The sequence below is a fragment of the Fukomys damarensis genome, unplaced genomic scaffold (assembly GCF_012274545.1).
Source record: "Fukomys damarensis isolate Sample0158 unplaced genomic scaffold, DMR_v1.0_HiC HiC_scaffold_28, whole genome shotgun sequence".
NCBI lineage: Eukaryota > Metazoa > Chordata > Mammalia > Rodentia > Bathyergidae > Fukomys > Fukomys damarensis.
Genome location: NW_022900940.1, coordinates 20,342,481 through 20,368,525, shown reverse-complemented (window position 1 = coordinate 20,368,525; position 26,045 = coordinate 20,342,481). Strand labels below are relative to the sequence as shown.

Here is a 26,045-nt window from a genome sequence, read left to right as displayed (position 1 = left end):
TTACCTGGAGTGTTTGTTAAAACAGGTTCTCACTGGCTGGGGAATGCTCAATGGTGCCACTGCCTGCCTCGAAAGTGCAAGGACCTGAGTTCGATCCTTGGTACAAAAACAAACAAATAAACCAGATTCTCAGGCCCAGCTCCTGAGTTTCTGATTCAGTTGGTCTAGGATGGGGCTTTAGTATCTGCTTCTCTGGCATGTTCTCAGGTGATGCTGGTCCTCTAGATTCACTTTGTAAAGCATTGCTATCCCTCAGTAGGAGGATTACATAGCATGGGGAACAGGCGTCAGTGGTCTCCAAAGACTGGGGCTCTCTGGGGGAATATGGGCAGTTCACTTTTGTTTCATTATCTCTTTGTAAAATTAACCAAAGACAAAAAAGTCATAACAGAAATGATGACTGCCACTACCACACACATAGACAAAGGAAAAAAATGTATGCTTGCTGTTATAAAATGGTTTTTGCAAAGTGTCCTTGGTTGGAAATGAGCTGAGCTCAAGACTCTAGGCATGGTCTAGAGTTTGCCAGCAAGATCCCAGCTCAAGGACACAGAGGCAGGTCAGGTAACTCAACTGCTCAGAGGAAATTCTGCCAGAAAGCAGGTGTGAGGATGAGCTGCAGTGCACACCTGTTTACTCCCCTGTGCAGCTGCCTTCTGAGGCATGGACGCCTCACCATCTGTGCCTTTAATGTGTGAAACACATTTTAAAATATACTATTTAATTTAAAATGATATTTGTCAGCTCACTGCTGCGCCAGCTCCCTGTCCACAGAAACATTGCTGACAGAGCCTTAGTACAAAGAGAAGCAGGCTGCGTGGTCAGCTGTCCAGGGGCTCAGAAGCTGGGCAGTAGTGTAGGATGTTTGATGCAAAGCTAGGAAGACTTTCATAGCCATGAACCTTACCTTCATGCTGCCCTTAGAGATATCTGGACACCTCCACCCCGCCACCAAGGTTACACAGAGCCAGGTATTGCCATTTCAGGAAGGGAGGGGCACCTCTGAAACCCTTTGTCAAATTTTCCATCCTTTTTCCCACCTGCAGTACACATCCTGTGGGTAAATATTAATCAGTATGTCTACCCCAAAACACTGTAATAATACACAAACTACTATTGTTATGACACATTCTTGCCTGAAGCTGTTAGGGTCTCAGAGCTAGATTGTACCATCTTTTAAGGTCCAAATTATGCCTCTGTTCAGCTGGTTTGCTTCCTCCGTTGTGAGATTTAGACTTTTCACAGCCTGGGAGTGACAGAGTTATTCATGCTGTGCGATGAATTCCTGCCTGCTTAGCTTGTACCACCTTCCCAGAGTGGATATCTGGGGGGTATCATCTGGTTTTTAGCTCTGTTGTCAGCTTTGAAATAAACTGTAACCTCACTTTGTGGCAAAAAGGAGGTGAGTGAGGTATTGAGGTGTAGAAAAAGAGGGGTGCAGAGACACCTTAGTTCTAGACAGATGTGCTTTCTGGTCAGTCCCTAGAAAAATCTTGCAGTTAAGCATATGCCCTGAGCTCAGGACTGTGGTTTTTTTGTTTGTTGTTTGTTTGTTTGTTTTTTAAATAGGGAAGATGAACTTGTGGTTTGAAAGGACAACCACAAGGTGGGGCTAAAGAGAAACTTGTTTTGGAAGAGGCAGTGGCCACTTGGCTTATTTTGTGGTCTTGGAAAAAGAATTGGCTTTTCTTATCTTAAAATGAAAAATTAAGACCTAGTAAGTCTTTGCAGTTTAGGTTTCTTCTACGGCTTTTAGCAGTTTCATGCACTGTCCTTTCAATCTCAGATCAACTCCTTGCCTCCTTCCGTGTTTATCTTCCTCCTTCTCTCCCTCCTTTGATTCCCTCCTTTCCATCCCTCTCTCATTGTCACCCTAGCTCTTTCCTTTCTCCCTTTTTTTCTTCCCTCCTTCCCTCCTTTTCTTCTTCCCTCTATGCCCCCTCATTCTGATCAATGATTCATTTGTCTGTTGGACAATCCAATTTGCCTGCCCTCCACAAAGCACTATTTCAGGGAGCAGCTATGAATAAAACTCTCCTCCAAATGCTGAAAGAATGGCCAGGCAGAACACCTCATTTTCCTAGGTCTTTTATTGCCCTAGACTGATTAGCATTACCACTTTGGAGAAATTCTTCCAGCAAACTTCCAGCTGAATATTTGTGTAGTACTTCCCAGGGAGACACTAACAGTTCTCAGAATAACACAGCAGTCTCATCTCACTGACATACTTATGATCTGTCCTTATCTGAGGATTATCTAGAATTTTTTTCTAGTTTAAAGAATCATGGAATAGTTTTGCCAGTTTATGCTTTTAAATATAGGCATTTTCCAAGTTCAGAGTACACAGATAATAAATAATGCTCTAACATTTTAGATTAATTGGTAATTAATTTTTGCAAAGAGATTGAAGATGAAAAGTGTTGCATCCCAGCATGTCAAATTAGCATTGATTACAGAAATTTTTAAGTTTAACACCATGCAAATGTTGGCTTTTTCAGATTTCTCATATTGTGTTGCCAGAACAAAAGGGCACTTCTTTAGAATTTCAAATCAATTGCTGGATAGATGAAGAAGAGAATCAATGACCTCCATGAACACAGTAGTCAGACTGATAGCAAACACACACACACACACACACACACACACTCACTCCTGATAATTTTTCTGCATCGGAGAAGGCTTTTTGTAGTACATCACGGGCATACTGGAATGGTGCAAAATGGCAATGAAAAGGTGGCTCACTGTGACAATCCACAAATGAACACTTTCTTATACATTGAGATAATAAAATTAACTGGGCAAACGTTGACTCAGTCCTTAAAGATGAAATAAAACCAGATAGGAGCCACAGGAAGGCAAGTGAATTGTTGGGAAAGTACCCCCAAGAGTGGTGACATTTAATACAGATCCTCCCTTATGGAGAGCATGGTCTGTGTAATCACATCATCATGGGTCACCATCCACCCAGCCCCGTACTGGTGAGAAAACCTTGGGGATGATTACCCAGCCTCCTTGACTTTCGTTTCTTTTATTAGAGTTGGGAAAATAATATCTACTTCAGAGGCTTGTTTTAGCAAATAAGGTGAACAAGTGAAGCACTTATCATAACCTGGCAGCGATGTCAAGGAACACCTACTCTCCTGGTCTACTTCTCCAGTAAGAAACTTCAAAAATTTGAAATGGGTCTTTTTTGTATCAAAATTTCCACTACACTTTCCCAAACTAGAAGAAAGAGAATATTAATTTAAGGCTAAGAAGAAGAGAGCTGAGAATTATAGTCTGCTTCACATTTTAAAAACTGCAACTTTTCCCCCTTTCTTAGATGGGAAGCACACATGTTTTTGCCTCCCCTGACGTGTAATTATTCTCTTCCTCCAAAAATTAATCAAGGCTGATCATTTGGGAACAGGGTATAAACAATTTCTGAAAAAATGGCTCCAGCCATTTTGTTTGGGAAACTGCCTCGGATTCAGAATTGATACAAAGCTAAATTATATCCGTGTATTAAACACATGCTTTCAAATTCTGTTTGGCAACAAAAATCTGTTTCAGGATTAAAGCAGGTAAGAATACTTAACCTCTGTGCATTTTATGATATTTTAATTATACCTCAATAAAATTTTTATAAACATTAAAGTAGGTATCCAAAAATTGTCAGCCAAACTTATTTTAGTCAAACTTATTTGAAAACAACACAAAACTCTGACCTGGTACAAATATCCCACAAATAGTCTCACTTTGGGAAAGGCTCTGGGATTCTTACAAATGTCTAAACAGAGAAAATCAGAGCATTTTCCTTATAAGTAGTACTTTTGTACTTCTGTAAACACTATCCACAAGGTAGCTCGCTATGCTTGTTAGCTGGGCGAGTTATGTCTGTGTCCCCAACAGACAGGTCTAGGAGCAGGCACTGGACACTTGTAAGAAATAGGAGAAGCGACTTGTTAAGTTATGACTCTATGAAAAGAACTCAACCTTGTGCAGAACAAAGGAGAGAGTAGTGAGTTGGGCAGTATCTGAGACCGTCTCCTCGTCTGTCCCTTAAAGACACCTTGGAGTTCGAAACTTTCTACAGACAGGACCTCTGTGAGCCACATCCTATAGATGCAAAAGACCAGTAGTTTTAGTGTATGATAATCAGTCTCTTGCAAATCCATTAGCAGTGAATGCAGAAACTCTCCATACATAAACTCATTGATGTGTTATTAACTGTAAAGCTGTCCTGAAGTATTTATTGAGTAAATACCCTGGCCCCCACGGTTCCCAATAGCCTCTGACAAACCAGCCACTGGACAATCTGGAATTCTTGTAATGTGCTTGTAAAAACTAACCTTGAAACTTTTCAAAAACTGTAAGCCAATTTATGGCAAATTTCACCCTTTTCCCTGCAGTTTCTCCTAATATATGTTAGAACCCTTTTGGTGTGTGGATTTCCTCTGATATATGGGACAAAGGCAAAGGGTGGGCTGTCCCTGGGAGTTTTTTTTTTTTTTTTTTTTTGAGACAGGGTCTCACTATGTAGTTGAGACTGACCTGGAACTCACTGTGTAGTCCAGGCTGGATTTGAACTCATAGCGACCCTCCTGCCTCAGCCTCCCGAGTACTGGTGTGAGCCAACATGCCCAGCCAAGTTTTTAATCTCTTCTGGGTTGAACTATGGGAAAGAGAATGTGTCTTGCTTTTACCATGACAATCCTGTCGAGAATCATGGGGAGGATTTTCCCTATCTGGGCTATCTTTGCTTACTCTGGATTTTTCTTTATTCCCATCTCTTTCAGCTTCTGAATCACTTAACTCTAAATCTGGACAATATCCATCATTTTCCTGATATGAAGCTTTCCCTGCAGACCTCCCGAGAAGCTGCCTACCCCAGACTGTTCTTTAGGGCTCCTATTCTTGGTTGGCTTCACACAGCACTGAAGGTCCTCAGAGGTCTTCACCCACCTGTTGGTGGCCTCTTTAAAGGACCTGCTGAAGTTTTCTGTGGTGGATTTTTGAAAGGTACCCTGACTGGCCAAGTGAGAACTGAGTATGGACTCTTGGTCACAGAACATCTCACTTGAGCTACCAGCTCACAGACCAGCTACCCTCTAGGCCGTTGGATTTGGCAAGCTTGGGGTTACGCTCATTTATCCCATTCTCAATGGGAGACTGTCCATGGAGGGCTAGAGGGCTAGAGGCTGCCCCAGTGACTGCCCACGATAGAACTCCGAAGATGGAACTCTCCAAGCAGGACTGGAATCCTTTGCTTCACTCCTAGAATGACTAAGACTGGCCGGCAAACAGTTACTCTTGCTCTCTAGTGGATGTCTTGAATATGATTTCACTTTCATTTCTAGAGGTTCTGGAGGCATCTGCATGTTCCTTTTAGTGGGACCAGAGCAGCTGTTGTCAGGAGAGTAGGGTTGGTGACCAGCCTCTATGGAGTCTCCTGTAGTATTCCATGGTTGATCTGAACATTTTTAGCTTCAAGGTAATTCTTGGTGGTGGGTAAAACAATGAATTACCAAGTGTATTTGTAAAATGAAGTCCTGCAGCAATTTCTTGGTTAAGAAGCTGGGCCTACAAATTGTTGATCTGTTGTTGTTTTTGCTGTGTGATAGTTTCACCTTCTCTTGCCTGGTTATGTAGCACAGATTTCGGACCCTTTCCAGGTCCTGCCGTAGGTGCATAAACATTTGCATGCGAGTGTGAATACTTTCCTCTTTTGGCTGTACAAAGCTATTTTCTCCATCCTTCTTTGGAGGAAATAATGGCTTGCGGAAGTTGCTTTTGCGCTTTAGTTTCCAGTAGTTATAGATAAAGCCCACGACTAGTGTGGGCCGCTCCAGCTCTGCTGCCACACCTTCCTCTCAGATGAAGGGTAGAACTCCTCCTCCAACCCCCTAAGCTTCTGTTCCCACAGGCTGCTTTTCTCACTTTTGTCCTGGCTCTGCTCAGCAGCTCTGTCGTGGGGGTCCTCAGTCTCCCCTGGTTTCTGCTTGTTTTGGCCTTGCTTGAGGCAGTAAGACTAGAACTTCATCCCACTCATCTAGGATGGTCTTCATCTCTAGGCTGTGCTCAAAGGCACAGGTGACATGGAAGGTAGTGATGCAGCTTTTCATGGAGCACTGAGTATAAGCCCCTGTCTTCAACTTGCACAGGCTGCAAACTAAGGCCCACTGACTAGGTGGGATGTGTGAGAGCTTCATGATTGGTTCCATTGTCTCAGGGCAAGCATTGCTGACCTCTGGAATCCTCAGCGCACATCTGATGTGATTAGTCCCTGTGCATTGGTCTTCATGGCTCCACCTTTCTCTGGACATAACAGACATTGTGGATGAATACCCAGGAAATCGGAACGACACAGCTAGGTGCCTTCTGGGACCTTTAGAATGCCACAGCAGGCCTGATGCACACAGACATTATACTTATCACCGAATACCATATCATTCCCTTCTTCACTATCTGGAGACCAGCACACATCACAGATCACATCTTCATCATACTCTATGCCTAGCCCTTCCTCTATCGCATTAGCGTGGTTCATATTTTCACGGCAATGATGTTCCAGGACTTCTATTGTTTTTTCCATAAGGGTCTCTCATCAACTGGCCCATAACCCATTTCTGTGAGGTCTTCATTAAACTAATGAAGCAAAAGATGTCCATGTCATCTAGGTTATAGGATGCTGCCAGTTCCTGGATGTTAATGTAGCCAGACTCTGTGATCTCTGGGCTGGAACAATGGGTGTATTTCTGGGATCAGACAAGGAAAACTTCCTTTCCTTCAGCTGTAATCCTGAGAGAAGGCTATGGAACAGCATCTAGTTTGGCTGGGACTTGCACTCCCTTTTCCCATTCTTTCTACATGTCCAAAAAGAGCTGATAGGTATCAGGATTAATGTGGTGAGAATCTGGAATTTTCATAGCACTGATGAGGTCCTTCTGGAATACTTCATCAGGTTTATTGTGTTCTTTTGGAATTTTTGACTTGCTCCTATACATTGGGCCAGAAGTAAAGGAAGTGGATGGACACTCGTTTTAACTGTCAGTGCTGCTGAGAGGCCTATGGTGTTTCATCCTGGAACATCCTCTGATACTTTCTTGGACAAAGGTCAAAAGCTGATGCTCCAAATTGGTGGTTCCTGGCTTCTCACTTCATAGTACTGTGCTGGATTCTTCACCAACTGGCTACCTGCTGTTGACCTGCCATGTGTTCTTCTCATAGTTATTTTTTCATGGTGTCTCCATGAACTCTTGTGAGGAGGTGAAGGCAAGCAGAATTTTTCCAAAGCAGAGATGTGGCAGCTGAGTGACTCGCCCACCAGTGTACACAGCCTGAAATCCAGCTCTGTTTATCCCAATCATGAAACTGCGGTGCTGCAATCTTGCAGGTACCAGCAAGGATCACAGGGCATGAAAAGAAGGACCAATAAGTAAGAGATCGTAGTTTTGGAGCAGAGAATCATTCTGCAGAGAGAGAAAGTCAGGAGCTATTTCCTTCCTTATTTTGTGAGTCAAAGAACCACTCATATATACGCCCATGCAAAAGACACAAACACACATACAGACTCACAGACACACACAGACATGGATATACAGACATAGACACACAGATACAGATGCAGAGACACAGATACATAGAGATACATGCAGATGCACATACAACACACACACACACACACACACACACACGTGTATACCCATAGATACAGATGGACACAGACTCATACATAGATAGACACACACAGATACAGATGCACAGACACACAGAGATAAACACAGACATACGCAGATACACACAGACACATACGTCTGGACACAGACAATTAGAGATACAGAGACACACAGATAAAGCCACACAGACACACCTATGGATATATACATGCAGATATGGACACACAGACCATTCATAGATACACAGGTGCAGTTATACGTGGATACACACACACTCGTATCCTTGAGCAGCATATGACAGCTAGATAAGACCATAATCCATAAAAAAGGAGGGTGTCATTTCCAAAGGCGAATCCCACTTCTTTTTGTAATGTAAAATTAGAAAGTCTGGTTTGGAGCCTGGTAGGAGGAGGATGGCTCTAGAAAGGTGACAGTGACATACTTTACTGGGTATCAGTATACTGCAAACTTTATTTTTTCTCCACAGTTTAATACTAATGTCTTTCTCACACATTCTCTCAGTCTCTTTTTATGAAACTGCACTGGCAAATTTAGAAGACTTCTACTTTGTTAAAAGTTTTATTTGAGACATGTCTCCATAACGACAGACTTTTTATATATAGAAACAACACTACCTGCTTTAAAAATTTCTTCTGGAATCAAAGTCTGATTCATTTTTTGTCTGATAAGATCCTAGGACACTCTGGGGGCAAATAGAAGGGATCTACAAACATCTTCAAACTGGTACACTCATGGGAGAGGGGGCTGAAGATTGCTTTACCATTTCTCTTTGTGGATTCCTTTCCTGAGGCAGGCCAGGCAGCAATCTGCTAGGAAGGCTAGGGTGCATGCTGGCAGCTCCCAACATTGAGCAACTCCTATCTCTCTTTCCTCTTTATGTTTTTCTCCCCCTCCTCTCTTTCTCCTTCACTTTCCTTTTCTTCCTTCTAGCTTAGCAGGTTGTTAACATTCTCAGCTCTTCTCAATTTTTACATCTCTAATTTGCTGCCTAACCTAGTCTCTTGGGTGAGCTGATTAAAACTGTAGATCCTAGGGATCTTGAGCCAGGCCTGAGAATCCACATTTCCAACCGTCTCCCTAGATGCATCTGAGCCTATAAGCCTGTTCTGAATTTTGCTGAAAATAGGAAGAACTTCAGATTGACCCCAGCATTATTAGTATGTGAGTGCATTTGATCTTGACAACGAGCCATGAACAGATGCAGAAACTGAGGTTTAGGAAGCTTGCAGAATTTGGTCTAGCTTAACTATTCACTCATTTATTCATTGAATCACTGAGTGATTTCTTCTTTCATCATCTTTTAGGGTTTAATCTCTGTGATAGGAAAGAAAGTACTGAGAAGAACACAGCATAGTAGCTCTCCTCAAAGTGTCTATAATATAATGTATTTCATACCTTACTGCTGTTCAAGCCAGAACTCAAATGCCAACTTAACTCCAGATCTTACGTTTTTAGAAAGATTTCAAAAGCAAAAGGACCCTTGTATGAGAATCAGCTGCCAATGGTGGAAGGTGCTAGAGGACTGAAGGAAGAGACAGAGATCTAGGATTGCACACACTCAGTTTATTAGATTCATTTATTGTGGACAGAAATATGCTTTCAGAGGCAACAATAAGATAGGAGGATCTCTGTAACCTGAGGCAGCAGTTCGTATGTTAAACTAGACAAATGTGGCCTGTGGCCAACTGGAATATAACTGGACTTTCTCAAAAACTATTAATATGTCAAGCATCAATTAAGAGACAGTTCACCTATCATTTCCTGGCATGAAATGTTCAGCTGACTATCCTAACAACTTTTTTTATCCTCTGGGTTTGGTGAGAGTGCTAGTCACCTGGCAGCTAAAATGGCAGTTATAACTAGGATGACTATAGTCAGGTGAAGTTTGATGCCTCTATTCTTTACTGGGCCAGTGTACTCAAGCCTGGCTACTGTTAGTGTGAGTTCCAACTGATTTATAGTACCCACTTCTCTGGAAAATTAGCCCTGAGTCAAGCAAGGGCTGCCTCAAAATATCAGGCTCCTTTTCCCTCCTCACACAGCCTACAGTCTTCAGCCCATGACTGACATGGGCGTAAACAAAACCAGTTCTCTTGCCTCAAGGCAGGACCAATCTGAGTACAATTCATAATCCAGAACTCCCAGAAGTTTATCTCCAGTGGAGACACAGCCTTGATCTGCTTCTTCCTCTGCCCCATCCCAATCCTCTTACACCTTAATCCTCCACAGATGTTGAGCCTTTAAAACCCCATGTAAACTCTGATTCTAGGAAACTTGCAAAAATGTATATGCAGTTTTTTCTTTTTTCAATTTAGAGAAGAACAATTCTAGACTCAAAATTAATTGCCTTGGAGCCCATTGAAATACCTTTACACACTCATGCACACATACACAGACACACACTCGTTTGCATACCCCGTTACCACATACTCTTTCTTGTACATATCCTAAGCAAAGCAGCATGGTAGATGGTGATAGCGATCTTGAAATCTATTTGGGTTCTCAATTATATGGTCATACAAACAAAGAATTGAATCCCAGGTCAATGGTTATGAATTTCATGTCACATTGTGTCTTTGTACATTACTTTCAAATAATCAATACAGTGTGAATAGAAAGCAATTTTAAATGTAGCATAACATCTTAGCTGGAAATCCAAATTACTCTCTCCCTGCCTCACCATTTCACAAAGTCAACTTTAAATTAGCCTGATTGCATTGAACTGATAAGTTTGTTTTTTCTTTAGCAGAGAATAATATCAATCCAGCTGTTGCTTGGCCTGCCTGAATGTTCATGGCACATCCCAAATAATGAAGGATTGTGGGGTTTCAAATGTACAAAACTAGCACTAAACTGAGATTTGAAGTCCATAGCATTGCCTTTCCTGGTAGCTGTGAACCCCTGGGCATGTTCCTTTAAATTCATGGGCTTATTTTCCCATAAAATGGAGATAATATCCCTCCATCTCAGGAAACAAGGATAAAATTATTTCGGTGAAAAGTGCTTTATAAGCTTATAAACACTGAAGAAAGATGTTCATATAATTTTCTACACCCTTGGCCCTGGTATTGAGCACCCTTTACCCTCTTATTAAACTTCCTCCCTTTTTCTCTTCCAAAACAAAGATTAATGTCTTTTTCTTTCCTACCAGTAAAGCCTCATCTCTTTTATATGACTTCTTTGAGGTATTTTGACTCACTTAGAATTCATTTCCCCTATGAACCTGACCAAGAGAAAAATAAAATATGATCTAATAATGAATGATATAATGTGGCTGGAATTTTATAGGTACTCAGTAACCTTAGATTTCCCAAATTTGGAACAAAGCATAGAAGCAAAATGCATCTAATGTTTGACTTTGGCTAATTCTGCAATATGGTTTTGTGCTTTTGCAATCATGATATTGCAGACAAGTCCTAGTAGTTTTTCTTCAAATAATCTGAGTGCTCAGCATTTCTTTTAAGGGATATTTGATACTGGTAGTGCATCACTCCTTTTAAAATCACATTTCAGGGGCCGGGGATTTAGCTCTGTGGTTCAGTGGCCTGCCTTGCAAGCGCAAGGACCCAAGTTCAATCCCCGATACCAAAAAAAAAAAAAAAAAAAAAAACAAAAAAAACAAAAAAAACCACATTTCAGTCTGCTGTGAACACAAAGTAGTTAAGGAGTTGTTAGGCATTCAAGAAAGGTAATATGAGGCATGTGGTATAGGGCTAAGACTTCCAGATTTGGAGACTACCTCCCTGAGTTCAATTTTTACTTTCTTGCTTCCAGAAATAAACAAGCTCATAATTCTTTTCTTCCTGTTTGAAGTCAGATATTAGCATCCTCCCCAAGGACTCCCTGCATATGGAATGCTAAGAGCATCAAAATAAAACAGTACAGGTTTTGTATACTATAAAAATACAGCATTTATTGACATAAAGTTAATTATATTGAAGCACACCAAAAGAAATAAAAGATTAAACTTTTGCCCAAGATAATTCATTTTTCAAAATTTGTGCAGGTTACCTTAAAACTTGTTTGGAGACACAGTCTTAGTGGTTTAGTAGCCTAAGAAACAGTTGAGGCCTGTACCTTCTGAACATTATTGTTTTTTGAGCTTGTTTAGTGAAGTCTCCAGCAAATATCCTGGTTGCATCTCACCAGCATAGTTGACTCAGAAAATGCGAAGACTGCAGGGTTCAACTTGGATACTTTGCACTTTTCAGCCTATAAAATACTTAAGCTAGAATTGAGAATGTTTGCATGTATTACAGTGTCATCAGTGCATAACAACAAAACAATAGCAGCAACAGTAACTTCTACATTTTCTGTGCACTCTGTGCGCTGGTGACACCAACCTTTAAAGAGTTATTTGAAGCTTTACCCTCAATTCCCATGTCTAATAGCTTACCAACTTCATTTGATTCCATTTCCATAATTATTAAATCGTTACATGGTTCTGAATTCTTATAGTCCACATTCTAACCTAAGGATCTACTTTATTTTGCCTGGAGTATTACAGTCATGTCTTCTTGAAGCCATTCTTGACTTCTCTAGTCCATTTTCATCTCCACTGGAGTTACTTATAAAAATGAATATCTGGTTTCAGTTTTGAGATAGAAGACTGATGTATATTGCCTCCTGCCTCTCAAACGTCTCTTAAATGACAAAGGGAGATTTTTAAGAACAGTAAACACAGTAGTGTTAGATGGTAAAGGCAGAAGCTCACAGTGAAAGAGAAAGTTGTAAGAAAATCCCAAATAATAAAAAAAATGCGTGTGATCAGTTTGACAGAGATAACAGAATGGGAGAAAGTACAGCCTAAAATTTATAGCTGGAAAAAAAATTTACAGCTGAGATGAGAGCATTCTTCTTTAAGCATTGCAGAAGCTCTCTGAGGTCAAAGTCAATAAACAAAAGATGTTGGCTAAAGGGTGATAACTAGTGTTATTAATTGAAAAATAAAACAGAAATTGTTAACCTCTGAGTCTCCTGGAGATGTTCTTCTTTCTCCCATTTCTATATGAAGAGCATATGACAATGGCACGAAGTCCAGGACCTAGTTCCTGAAGAAAAATGTGTGCTCTTCTGAAGAATGCACTCTACTGTGCCTTTTGGGATCTGTAGAAAAGCTGAGCAGATCAGAAATTCAGTTAGAAATTAACTCAGCAAAATTAACATCAGAAATAAAGAAATAAAGACATCAAGAACAAGAGAGTTCCTCTCAGGAAAGCATTCCTGTATGAATCCCAAGCCCTCTTTACAGGGCAGTTGTGGGAAACTTAGCCTGAAGACAGCTTCCTCCATATGCAAATAGTAGGCGAAATTTGTGGGTCACCAGCTGCTCTCCTAGGTAGAGCCTGCTTTTAGTGTTCACTCTTAGAGAACCATGTTAGGGAAAAAGACTTGGCCGATAATGAAGGAAATTTAGCTCTTTATGCATGAAAATGGACATTCAACCAAGAATCAAACATCAAAGGAAAACCAATAATACAATAATGGATTGAGATTTTTTTTTAAATGGCAATCTTATATTGGAGAACAGAAATAATGAGAAATAAAAAGAAACCTAGTATCCTTAAAAAGAGAAACAGATGGATATTGTTTCTATTACAAAGACGTTATTGAAAAGAAAAAGAACAAGCAAGTAGTGTCAGTGGAATCCCTAGAAACTAAAAATATGCTAAGTATAGTTGAGGAAGAACTCAAAACTCAGATTAAATAAATAGAAAAACCAGTGTTGAAAAGAACCAAATTGGAAGGTAAGTAAATGAAATCTCCCATAATGAAAAAAAAAAAGTCGATGAATCATCATAGCAGCAGAATGGAGAAAATTTGAAGTATATTCCCAAATGGAATGGTACACAACAAGGATGAACACACCATACCCCACGCAGCAATGTGGAAGAATCTTACAAACATAAAGCTGAGCAAAAGAAGCCAGCCACACTGAGTGCATGCAGTGTTATTCTCCCTGTGTATCTTTGTAAAAAGCTCAAATCCAGGCAGAACTATCTCATGGCATTAAAAGTGAAGGACGTCAAGAGGTAACCTTGTGGTGGAAATAGTGTGAGGTGTCATCTGGGTATAGGTGACTTTTTTTTTTATCTGGATGCTGGTTATATTTGTTACATAGCTGTGAAAATTCAGCAATTTGTACAGCTGTGTATACTTTTAAAATGTGTATAATACTTGTATAATTTTTATTGAATTGGAGTCTTACTATATTGCTTCAGCAGGCCTTGAACTCCTCCTGGTTTCAAGTGTCTCAGCTGCCTCAAACTCCTGAGTAGCCTGGGCTACAGGTGTGTACACTCACACCCAGATCTACCTGTATAAATTTTCTCCAGAAAGTAGAACAAATACAAAATTCCATCCATTCAAATTTGCCAGTTTATCTAACAATCTGTGTTTGTATCATATTCAGAAAGCCCTGTCCTAATCTGATATCAAAACTTTCTGTTACCTGATAGTTTCTTCTAGTACATTGTGATTTAATATTTTTGTTGTTTAAATTGCAAATCCGTCTTCTATAAAAATCATGTTATCTTTTATAAAAATCATTTTAAAAACTACTTCATGCCTTACCCACAAAGTTGTAAGATATATTTAATCAATTTGCTGTTGTTAAAAGTATATGTTGTGTCTAGTTTTCACTAAGAAAGTAAATCTATCATCTAGCTATCATCTATCTAGTTGTATATCTTTCATCTATCTAATTTATCTAACTATTGAAGCCTGAGAAATAAGGAGTTTAATATTAATCTATTAAGAGTTCCAGAGAGAAGAAAAATATAATGGAATAGAAGAAACCAATAGAACATAGAGGAGTTTCCCCCAGAGATGAAGTAAGAGTCTTCAAAGTGCAATGACCTAATCTACAACAAAGACTGAGTAGAATGTTGAGAGAAAAGTTCATGCTTAGAAACAACCAACTGAAAATTTTAAAACTCCAATGATAAAAAGACTATTTTAATGTTTCTGTAAATAAGAAACAGGGTACCTGTGATACAATGAGAATCAGCCTGACATTAGACTTCTCACCGGCAAGAATAAAGAAACATCTGGGCTTATTTCCTGTTTTCATTCTTAGAAAAAAAGACAAGCATCATATTGTATGTATGTAATCATCCAAACTTTCAATTAAAAACATTTTTGAGAAATCAAGGTCTCAATATATTTACCACCTGTGTTGCCAGTTTGAACATAATTTCTTAAAGAGTTTTCCTCAAACATAAAAACAAATATAAGAAAATGAGGTACATGGAGTGGTGCCAGCTGAGCATGGGTAGAATGTGTGAAGAAACTGGGATGCAGAAAAAAGCATCAGTGGGACCACTGCAGTGCTAGAAGCACTCTAAGCAACAGAGGTTTGGTGACATAGGCAGTGTGTTTGTACATGCAGCTCAAAGGTGCAAAGACAGTGTCGCTCCTGTATTTTTCTGTAACTGATCTAGTCTTAATAACGAACCCTCCTCCCCTCTTCCCATCCACTGCTAAAAACATCTTGCTAGATATCCTCAGTCTGTTTAAAATTGTACTTCTGAGGCAATGTAGTATTTTTCTGGAAATAGGCCAATTCTTACCAAACCTTTCTTTGTCCTTCCCATGATGATGTTTAGTTTTTTTTTGTGGGGGGGTGAGATGGGTTGATTATATGTCCAGGGTACTGGCTAGGAGAGATCTTCATGCACATTTAAATAGATCTATAGGCATCTCTAGTTTTTGCAGGCCTCTACCATGAACTGGATAAACTGCTGGTTTTTGAGCTTCTGGGAGATGTCTCCTGATCTGATTTTCCACAGTGCATGATGTTATCTGAAGTGGTTTATTCCAAAACCCTGGATCTCAATAACCTTGTTATTACAAAGTCACTGTATTCACCAGCGTCCTTGGCATTTCCATGCCCTCTTATCAGGGCACACAAAGTCTTTTGTGTCCCTTGATTCCTATGTACCAATCTCAGGAAATCAAAAGCTGTTATGCACGTCATATTTAAACAACCCTCTCCCTCCATGTTGCATTCTCCTTTAATGATCACCTTTGACTTTGTATGTGGTGGACTGAGGGCTTCTCCTAAGACACTGCAGCCTCCTACAAGGTATAATCTGAGAAGCAGGCAGCCAGATCCTATGGCCTCTAACTTAGAAGACTAGTATTGTGCATAAACCTTCTGCAATTCCAGCCTGGAGACAAGTCAGGCTTTCCATATTTCTGATTGTTTCTCCATCTTTTTCTCTTCTCCTCCATCAACATAAAACCCAAAGAGTTGAGCCTTCCCCAGTAGCAAGATTATTATGTACTGAGTTCTCCTTTTCCCTTTGGCATGTGGTACAATTAAATTCTTTCAGGAGCCTACAAAATATAGAAAACTCTTCTTTCAAATGATAAATTGTCTTGAAAGTCCTATTTTAATGCCATCATTGTTGATTCATGTATTCTATCTGCAATCTACTGTCTTCTTTCCTAACATGATGAACTTTAGACTTCCCCTAGTCTAAGGGGAGCTAGCATTGCTTGGGTTCTTCCCAGTCATTCCAGCTCTTCCAGATGTATGACCACATAGGGCATGGCAGTTGGCATAGTTTATTTGTGCACCTATATTTTTATTGCATATTTCCCCCCAGAACACACATTCCCAGAGAAAAAGAAGCTAACAATTCCGTGAAGCACTCTGAACAGGACTGCAGAACTACAGCTGTGCCTCTGCCTCTGCTGCATCGTTGCTGCCCTCTGTGTGCAATGGTAGTGAAGCCAGGAGGTAGGATCTGCTTGTGCCTGTGTCAGCCATGATGGAGTGTTGGTGAGGGGGAGACAGGGCAACTTTGTCCACCTCCATCAGCATTTGTAAGACTGTTTCCAAAAGGGTGTCCCATTGGCCAGGAGAGTGAAGGAATCCATATCCTGGCTCTGTCACATTGATGCTGCAAAAATATATCATTAAATGTCTCTGTACTTCTGATTGTTCATTGAGTCACTCTAAATTTCATTTCATGAAACATTGTCTTTGTTCACTTTTCTGAATAGCAATGTGCAGTGACAGGGCAGAGCTTCTAAGAACACTTTGGTGCCAAAACATTAAAAAAAAAAAAAAAAAGCAGAGCTGGAATTAAGGCTATGATCCCTATTCAAGACTGGCATTTGACGGCATTTGTTCATTGTAAAACAAATACTATGGCTGGATGATCTGTCATTATCTCAGTTTGCTCATCCATGTGATGGGGACAAACAATTTCCTAATTTAGAGTTTTGTGAGGATTACAGCAGTTTAAAGTATGTCAAACTCTCAGCAAAGGAAGTAGACCCATGATATGTGACTACTTCTACTGTGCTAATCATTTCCTGTCTTGTCAGTTGCAGTTACAGTAATGTGGAAATTGGCTTCCCTAGCCACTATTATGACATTTTGGCAGCAAAAGCAAATGCAGCTCATAGGTGTCTACTTTAAGGGTCTTCTGACTCTATTTGGAGTAAGAGCCTTTCGGCTTGATTCCACCTGCCGAGTGGAGGACGGTTTCTGGTCAGAAAAAGCACCCAAGTTGGCAGAAAATCTGAATTCATCCAGTGATAAAAGGAGAAAAGGTCCTGAGTAGAATAACTGAATAGTTTTCAGGTACAACTTGACTCAAGGCTTACTTCACAGATTCCCTGAAGAAATTGGTGTATCCAGTGCTTAGACCTTGGTCTCTTACTGCTAGTGGGAGTTGAGAGCAGAGTTCCTAGGGATGTGAGTAGAAATGGGTGAGGATAGATTTTATTCCTCAGCCTCACAACATCCCTGTCACTGATGCCCACTAAAGAGGCTGTTCCTGCAGAAAGAGTAAACCAACATTGGGAGATTCAACAGATTTGTTACTATAACCACCATTTCTGGAAGAAAGGATTGTTTTCTCAAAATGTGCATCATATATGTATGTGTGTTATTTATACAATGAAATACTATGCAGCCATAAATAAGAAAATAATTTGTCAGTTGCAGGAACATAAAGGAACTGGAGAACATAATGTTGAATGAAACAAGCCAGAAACATAAAGACAATACCACATTCTCTCACTCATTTTGGATCAAATAAATAAACTTTATAGGAGTATGGAATGAAGTAGTGGACACCTGAGATGGGGAAGGATGTGGAGGAGGAGGAGAGAGAAGAAAGAAATTAATAGGGATTTTTAGGAATTTGGAAGTATGGATTCAGGAAGGGAGCCACACCTAGAAATAGGGTAGATAGAAATAATCGGTGAACAATGTATGCATGTATAAAATATGACAGTGAAATCCACTACTTTGTGCAATTAATATGTGGCAGTAATTTTTTAAATTTGTGTTTTCAGTTGGGTTGACTGTGAGATACCTAAGACTTAGGAGTAAGAAACAATATCCCTAAAAAACCATTAGAAAATTTAATTTCTAAGAAATATATTATGCTTTTCAGTCATCAGTCATGATGGTACAATACATAGGACCGGGATTTAATTGGTTGACATGAGAATAGAGTGTGCATTAGTTAAGGCAACATTAGTAGCTGTAATAGCTAATTCCTCAAGGCCCAGCTTAACAAGATAGAAGCTTATTTTTCCACTCATGCAAAATTTACATGGGTGCTCCTAATTGATGAATTATCCTCCTCTAAGTAACAATTCAGGGACTCGGGCTCTTTCCCTCTTGTGGCTCTATCATCTTCACCATGTCTTCTGAAATAGCTGTAAAGGGAGAAAGAGAATGTCGGCTTTCCTTTGGATGATTCTGTGGACCCAGTATGGATGCAGCACACATCTTAAATTCATATTCTCACTGGCTATAACTCAGTCATATGTCCATACCTAACTGCAAGGGATGGGGAGATAGAGTCTTCCTGTGAGCACAGAAGCAGGAGGACACAGATATGGCGAACACCTAGCCGGATTTGGCCATACACTCGATTCCTCCTTTTGTCCATGTCCGCACTTCCTGTTGGAATAGGGAGTGCAGAAACTCACTCAGAACTCTTGAATAAGGCTGGATAGAAACAGAGAAAGGAAGAGTCTTGTAATCAGTACTCCACAGTTATTTGTAGTCTAATTCTTAGGGAGGTAGAGCAGTTTAGGGAGGAAAAAAGAGCCCTTCTCTGAGCTTTATTTTGTGACTCTTTCTTCCTTGTCCAATGAGTCCTAGGAAATTGAGCTTCTCTTTTCAAGTAGTAGTGCATCCAAAAATGTGTCTAATTCACAATGTTAAATTATTTACTGAACGTGGAGCTTTTGAGCAGAGAAATATTTACATCAAGGACATCCAGTACATTTAAAGTCATCGGGTTAATAGCGACTCCTTAGAGTACTGTGTCAGGAAGGATTCTTATGCCATATCCAGATTCAAAGGACTCTGTAATTGATTAATGATGTCTGTAAGAGAATTGGATGTAGAAGTCATGACAGGAAAGCACCACAGTTTGTATTTATGGACTTTCAAATAAGGTAAACTAAATTTTACTTGGAATATATATTAAATCACATTCATTCTTTCGTCTGAATTACTTAGTCATTTTCATTGTCAAAGCAGCTCTGTTCCTCACACTGAGGGAGTGAGTTTTGCATCGGAGAAGTGGAAACAGCTAATTTTAAGAGCCTGAAGGTTTGGAAGGGGAAGAAAAGAGGAGCTTTGGACGTACAATCAGGCAGGAATCTGAGCTAGTTATTGTCTCTTTGCTCTCCTGTACAGTCTTCCCTTCTGTGCTGCTCTTTGCTGTGGGATGCTGGCCTATAGGGATGATGCCAATGGACTCCTTCACTCTTTGGCTTCCAGGTGGATTTTTTCAGTATAAGACCCATCCTGGAGAACATGTGGAGAAGCTGGAGGATTTCTTCCTCCCTCCTCTTCCCCCTTCCCATGCCTCTCAGTGGATCTGTGACCTCCCATGACTACATCCCATCTTGTGTGATCTTCCCCTAGTCTAGCCTGCATAGAACTTCAGGAACACACTTTCCCCCTTGTCTCATCAGTCCTAAGGGTTAGTGTTCTGCTTTGCCAGTCTCCATAGGTGACCACAACCCGCCTTTTCTCCATAAACTTTTCCACATTTCTGTAATACCCTCATAAGTGTCTTTATCTGTACTGTTCATCTGAAATGAACCCTGATGGGTCTCTGAATGATTCAGGGTCTTTGGGAATCCAGAAGGAGGATGAGAATGACACGGAATCAGAGAGAAACTACACCAACCCCAGTGGAGGCTGACTTTAGCTCAGTCATTCACTAAAATTAATCCTCCATCCTGCCCCTTTCCAAAAATCAGATGTCACAGTTCTCTTAAAAAATAAAACTCATGTCTAAAAGGAGGCCTGGGAATGTTAGTTCCCCAATGTTTGTCTCCAGAGCTCTGGATATGAGAACAAACTTGAAAGATTTGAGCAATATTATCTGATCTTGAGGAGAAGCTTCTAAGTACTAGAAGATTTGACTATAAAGTTGGCCAGTTAAAGTGGATCCATTCTTAACTTCAGATCTGATTCTTATTCAAATATATCTTTTGGGTGATTTAATTAGGTGATTTTTCTTGGGTTAAAAACCTTTGCTTCCCAGATTGAGCCTTAAGGAAGGACTTAAGGATGGAAGAGTAGGAATTTCCCAACTATCTCTCTATCCTAACTTGCCAACTCCCCAGTTAGAGGTGACCAGCTGGCTGGGAACATCTGCTTTATATGTATCCTGTAGCAAATTCTTCTGAAATGTTACTTCTGGCTTAAAGTATGATTGGTGCAAATTTTCATGTAGATAAAAATTATGGGGAATTTAAAATCTATACCAAGATCCCATGCTTGAAATTCAGCATCAAGTGTATCTGAGAAGAACCACCCCAAAGACGGTGGAGTTGACACAGGGCCCTGAACTCACAGAGGTAGTTGTTCTGGGAATCAGAGAGTTCTAATCCTCCCATCTTCCCTCTCTCCCTCCCTACCTCCTTCTCTTCCTTTCTTCTTTCCAAAGATGTTTGAACAATGCTATTTTCAGGGATGCCTGACTTTTACAGATGCTCCCTGATATTTTAGTGTATTCTTTGCTTGTCTTTTAATACACATTGAATTTTAATTTCACACCTCTTGTGTTTTTTTTTTTTTAAGTACATATTTTCAACTTCTTACTTGGGAAGCAAGAGGTCTGGTGTTAGATATTGTTATGTGGTTGTGGTAAAATTAATTTCCCTCTTTGGGCCTTTGATTTACTCCTATGCAAATAATCAAGTAGGACCAGATGATTTTTAGCTTGATAGCACTTTATGACCTTTTGCTTTGCAGCAGAGGCAGAGGTGACATTTGGTGACATCTGACCATCATTGGTGGCTATCAGCATTCATCTTCCAGAGGTTATTGGGGATGTGAACTCACATTTCTCAAAAAGAGAGCAGAAAAATGTGCAGGCAGTGGTGGCCCTCCACACTGTGCTCCTTGGCAACGGAGACAGTTGTTGATTAATTAGAGGAAGAAAGAGTGCAGAAAACTGAAATCCACAGATGATTTTCAAGCCTCATTTTCAGCAATAATTTCAACCTCCTCTCTGACTCCATTGAACTTTTATTTTTTTATTTTTTTGCTTTGTCTTAAGACCAGAGCTTCTAACAAGAAAAAAAAATGACTGATTTAAATTTCATCTTCTTTAATTTTCTCAGTGCAGGCTGAGGTAGAAGGAAGTGCTAATGAGCAGTGGAAAGACAACAAGAGTTCATTGGAAGGGTGAGAAGAAAGGCTAGGGAGGCCAAAACCCCTGCCTACGTGGTGAAATTATTAAGAGTAAAGGTCTGCATTAGGATGTGCTGGGTGCAATAATGCACAACCTCCGATTCTCCCTGGCTTGGCATAGCAGAAGTTAAGTCTTCATTCACATCACAGATCATTGCAGATAGGGGAGGTTGATGCTCTGCTCCATGCAGCTCAGGACTCTTCTATCCTCTGGGGCATTGGAGACATTCCTGGACTTGGAGGCAAAGAAAGAGAATGTGTGGGATTGTAAGGACAATCTCATGATCAGGCCTGAGGTAGCAGGTATCACGTCTGCCCACATAGGGGGAAGTCACATGGCCCCACCAAGCTGCAGGAGATTCTGGACAAAGAAGACAAACAGAGTGAGTGAGACCACCGTATTTCTGCCACAGACTCCTTTGGTGATGATCACTCTCAGAAAGCTCAGGAATCCAAGGTGGAGAAATACCTCTTCTCAATAACATCCCGGCTCCCCTGGCTTTATTCAGGGATTTGACTTCATCTTCTCATCTGCATGCACTTAAGCCCCAGCACCCAGACCACAGCTGCTCCAGGTCAGGAAATGCTCTCTAATGGTACCTAGGTCCCTCTGAAGGATGGAAGAGGGGGGAAATAACTATTTTTTCACAGTCTACTGGCTGGGCTGAAAGCTCTTCAGATCTGTTTTGAATTTAGTTATTCTGGGCTTGAGTTTTCTTGGTGGGAAACCAAACCTTGTCTCACAGAGTTGATGTGATTTTGAGGGCTAGTGTTCATTGTAGACTATAGGTCCAATATTATATTACTTTATAACTCTCAGTGGACTCAGAAGGGGAAGAAAGCTTTCTGATTTTTGCTTCCACGTCAGTATTTCTTTAGGAGTTGTTACCTTCATGAAGCATGAAGTTCCTTGACATTTCTCCTTTACTGTTAGTTGACAAGTGGACCTTGACTCCAATTGTGTCTTCTTGTAATCAAGACTACAGGGAGAATGGTAAAGAGTACATTACTTTTTCTCTCTAGGACAGAAAATAAGTTTGAAAGGGATGTCTAAGAGTTTAATTCTGATTATTCTTTGAACATCAAAGAACAGCATTGGTGACTGTGAAAGTGTATTGGGAATGTATGACAGTGTAAGAACTATTAGGGTAGATTTAAAAATTTTGGAGTTTAAAAGATCCCATGAAAACCTTCCTGTGTCTCCAGTAGATGTAAATTAAGATCATTTCATAACACTCACAGCCAAAATATTTGTTTAACTTTGTGCCACCATAGGACATCAGATACCATGATTATAGTCCTGATTTACAGTAGTAGTAAAGGCCACTGACTGAATGGTGCTAAAGAAATACCCCTAATTTGAATTTATGCCAGGTACTTTCAAACTTATTTGTTCCTTTCATCTTGAAGACTTATGATTTGAATCCAGCTAGAGTTAGTTACAGTGTTCAACCCTATCCACAAAACCCCTATGACTTTTAAGGGTTTATAAATGTTGGAGTTGTAAATTCACCTGAATTCACTTGATGTTCTCACCTGCAGTACAGCAATTATTGAGCCCTTGTTACTCTGCTTGGTGATAAGGCAGTGATGGTAGGGATTGTCTCCAATGGTTTTTATTAGGAACTTTCAGTATTTCAATTCAAGTGGTAAAACTAGGCTTCTATCAGCCTAGCTACCAAGCAAGCCAGAACTTCCAATCTCACGTGTCACAACAGAGCAAAGTGTCCAAAACTGTGTGTCTTGACCCAGGTTCTTAAATGCTCTCACAGAACAGTGTTAAAGTTCTGGCAAAGGTCTATGTGTGGATAGGAATGAAAATCCAGGGGAGCAAAGGACTAGAACGAGCTATGGGACTGCCAGAGGTTTGTAGCATTTTCTTTTATGGGGGAGTTATTTGGTAACCAGAGCATGTATGTATATTGTCTTCAGAACAATTCTGAATTCATTATCCCAAGACTAATGGACCCCAGGGCTTCCCTCTTGCAGTGTATCGGTCAGGGGTAGTGCTGCTGGACAAGGTGTGTACATACCCAGGGTCTTGGTGTCAGAGTGGCAGCTGTGGGCTAAAGGCAGAAGTTGGCTGAAGCTAAGCTGACTTTCTCAAATCCCCTTTCCCAGGAGCAATGTTGTAGTCTGAAGGGCCCTTGTACACTTTTTTCCCAAGATTTTCAGGAAACAGGAATGACAAGACTAAGTCTAGTTTGACATTTCTGCTGCTCTTTCCTTTCATCCCACCCTACGCAGAAATTCAGAAGTCCAGGACTTTGTTAACCAAATGGGAAATTTAATGAACCCACTGATATAAAAAAAAAGTCTTGTAATATCTTTATCTGTGTAATTAATTAGGCTATATCTAGGAAGCATGTGGAGCGCCACAGATATCTTGTGTTAATTACTATTATGCATGCTAGACATAACTGGATTTCTTGACCTATGTGCACTTAACAGCTCTTGTTTAATGGTGTATTAATTATAGTTTTATTTTTTGATCAGCATTGATTCACTTGTTGATATATTGAGATATTTTTTTCATGCTTTTCAAGATTTTTCTTTAGAAAATCAAGTTTGGAAATGTGTTTGCAAATGTGAGTGGCAGTGAGGCGCGATGGAAGGTGTCTGAGAGGGGGGAGGTGTGTTTGACTGCATGCAGGCAGGTTTTTAGAAGATGCATCTGCTAGCGTCAGATTAAATTAAAATCAAAAGAGACTAGAAGCAGGCAAGAATCCTGCTAAGGCATGAAGTAATGAAATTTGAATGAAGATAGTGATTGGGAATTGGGAATTGTATGGTTGAGTGAAAAATTTATTGCTTTAGGAATTGTTGAAAATAATATCCTAATGGATCCTTTGGTGTACTCAGAAAAGCTGTAGGTAGCTTAACTTCCCTATGCTAAAAATGAAAAAGAGTAATGAAATATAAAGTTTCTGTTATGAATGATGAATAAGTTCTAAAGATCTACTGTACAACTTGCCTATAGGTAAAAATATGGTATTGTGTACTTTAAAATATGTCCAGAGCATAGATCTCATGTTAAATATTTTCAACACCTACAGAGAGAAGAAAATACAATATTTGTTGGGATAGTTAGGCTTAGTATTTTGATTGTGGTGATGGTATCATGGTTGTAACCGTATGTCTAAACTCAACAAAATATATCAAATGTGTGTGTGTTTTGTATATCAATTATAAAGCTAAAAAAGACTAGGAAGCCTTGTAAATGGATACATGCAAAAAGAATTTGGGAGGAGAACAGCACCACAAGAGACTACCGGGCTTGAGGAAAGCCCCTTTGGCAGGTGTGTGAGTCTTGGACATACAGCAGATATTATTGAGGCACTGTGTAGGCACAGGGCTGTTTAACTATAAGGTTTATCTGCTGTTTTGTACTTTGATGCAGTGTAATAATAACCTCCTTTTACTCTGAAGAATCAGTAAAATTATGCAACTCAGTGTGTGAATGGTGCTTTGGAGAAATCAGGGTATTATAGTCCTGGGTTAGTAGCGGACAGAAAGAGGAGGAAAAAAGGAGAGGGAGTGCAATGAGAGGGAGATAGAGAGTTGCCAGCCAACATGGATCCATGTGACTGAAAAGACAAGCTGTGAAGGAATTCATGCCATTTTGAGTAGGGTATGGCTTTCCCACAGCATGTGACATCAGAATAAGCCAATTTCATTTGATTTTTTTCAGCTTTAATTGAGTTTATTGGTACATTTTAGGGATACAGTACAGTTATATTCATTGTTGGGATCTTGTACCTCTACATGACAAGTCTTGATTCTCATTTTTTCCCCTTACCTCTGCCTAATTTCATTTGATTTTTAAAACCCGCGTTATTTCATCTGATATTTAGGTACCAAAAGACAACCAAATCCTAAAAGTGGGTCTCTCCCTGCAAATTGAGGATTGTGTTGCAGAATTTTATGTAACAAGGAGCCCACTGCCTTCCTCTCTCCAGTGTTGCTCCTGTGTATCAATTCATTTTTCTACTTTTTTTATAGCTCAGTGGGACAAACTATCTTTTCAGAGCTTTCTGAAAAATTCCTTTCTCTGTAAATACCTTGGTTTCAGATTACTCTGGGCTTTTAATGAGATAAATTCTATATGTGACCATCTGGGTTATCTTTTTACTTTTAATAAGCTAAGACCTAGAGACAATGTCCCAGATGAGTTTTCTTCTTCTTCTCCTTCTCCTTCTTCCTTTTCTTTTGTACCAGGGATCGAACTCGGGTTGTGCTTTTTAGGTAGGCAGTGGAACCACTGAGCTAAATCCCCTTACTTCTTAATACTATGAGAGGATGGATGAAATTCACTTTCCTCAAGCACTTGAGTACACCAAATATGAGTCTACCACCAAAGGAGATCTACAAAGACAAGAAATGCAAACACGTGTGAAGTCTTGTGGACTGTTACTTTCTATCCCTAATCCCTTCCCCATCTCCCTCCTTGTCTCCCTCCCCCAACTCTTTGTAGCTATGCAGTAGCAGAGGGCTGGAAACTGCATATTGGGGAGTAGATGTTTATGAATTTATCTTCTGGGTGTATTTTGTTACTAAATAGGTGTGTGATTGCATAGCAAAACACTGTTTTTCCTCCTCTGCTTAGCTCTGGCATTCTATCTATCCACTGTTTTATTTTTCTTTAGATTGCCTTGTTTGCTGCCTGTATTGAC

General features: G+C 40.0%; 1 pseudogene; it reads right to left on the bottom strand.

The window, feature by feature from the left end:
• Positions 1-569: 569 nt before the first annotated feature.
• Positions 570-7,061, bottom strand: LOC104865936 (annotated as a pseudogene).
• Between the last annotated feature and the right edge of the window lie 18,984 nt (positions 7,062-26,045).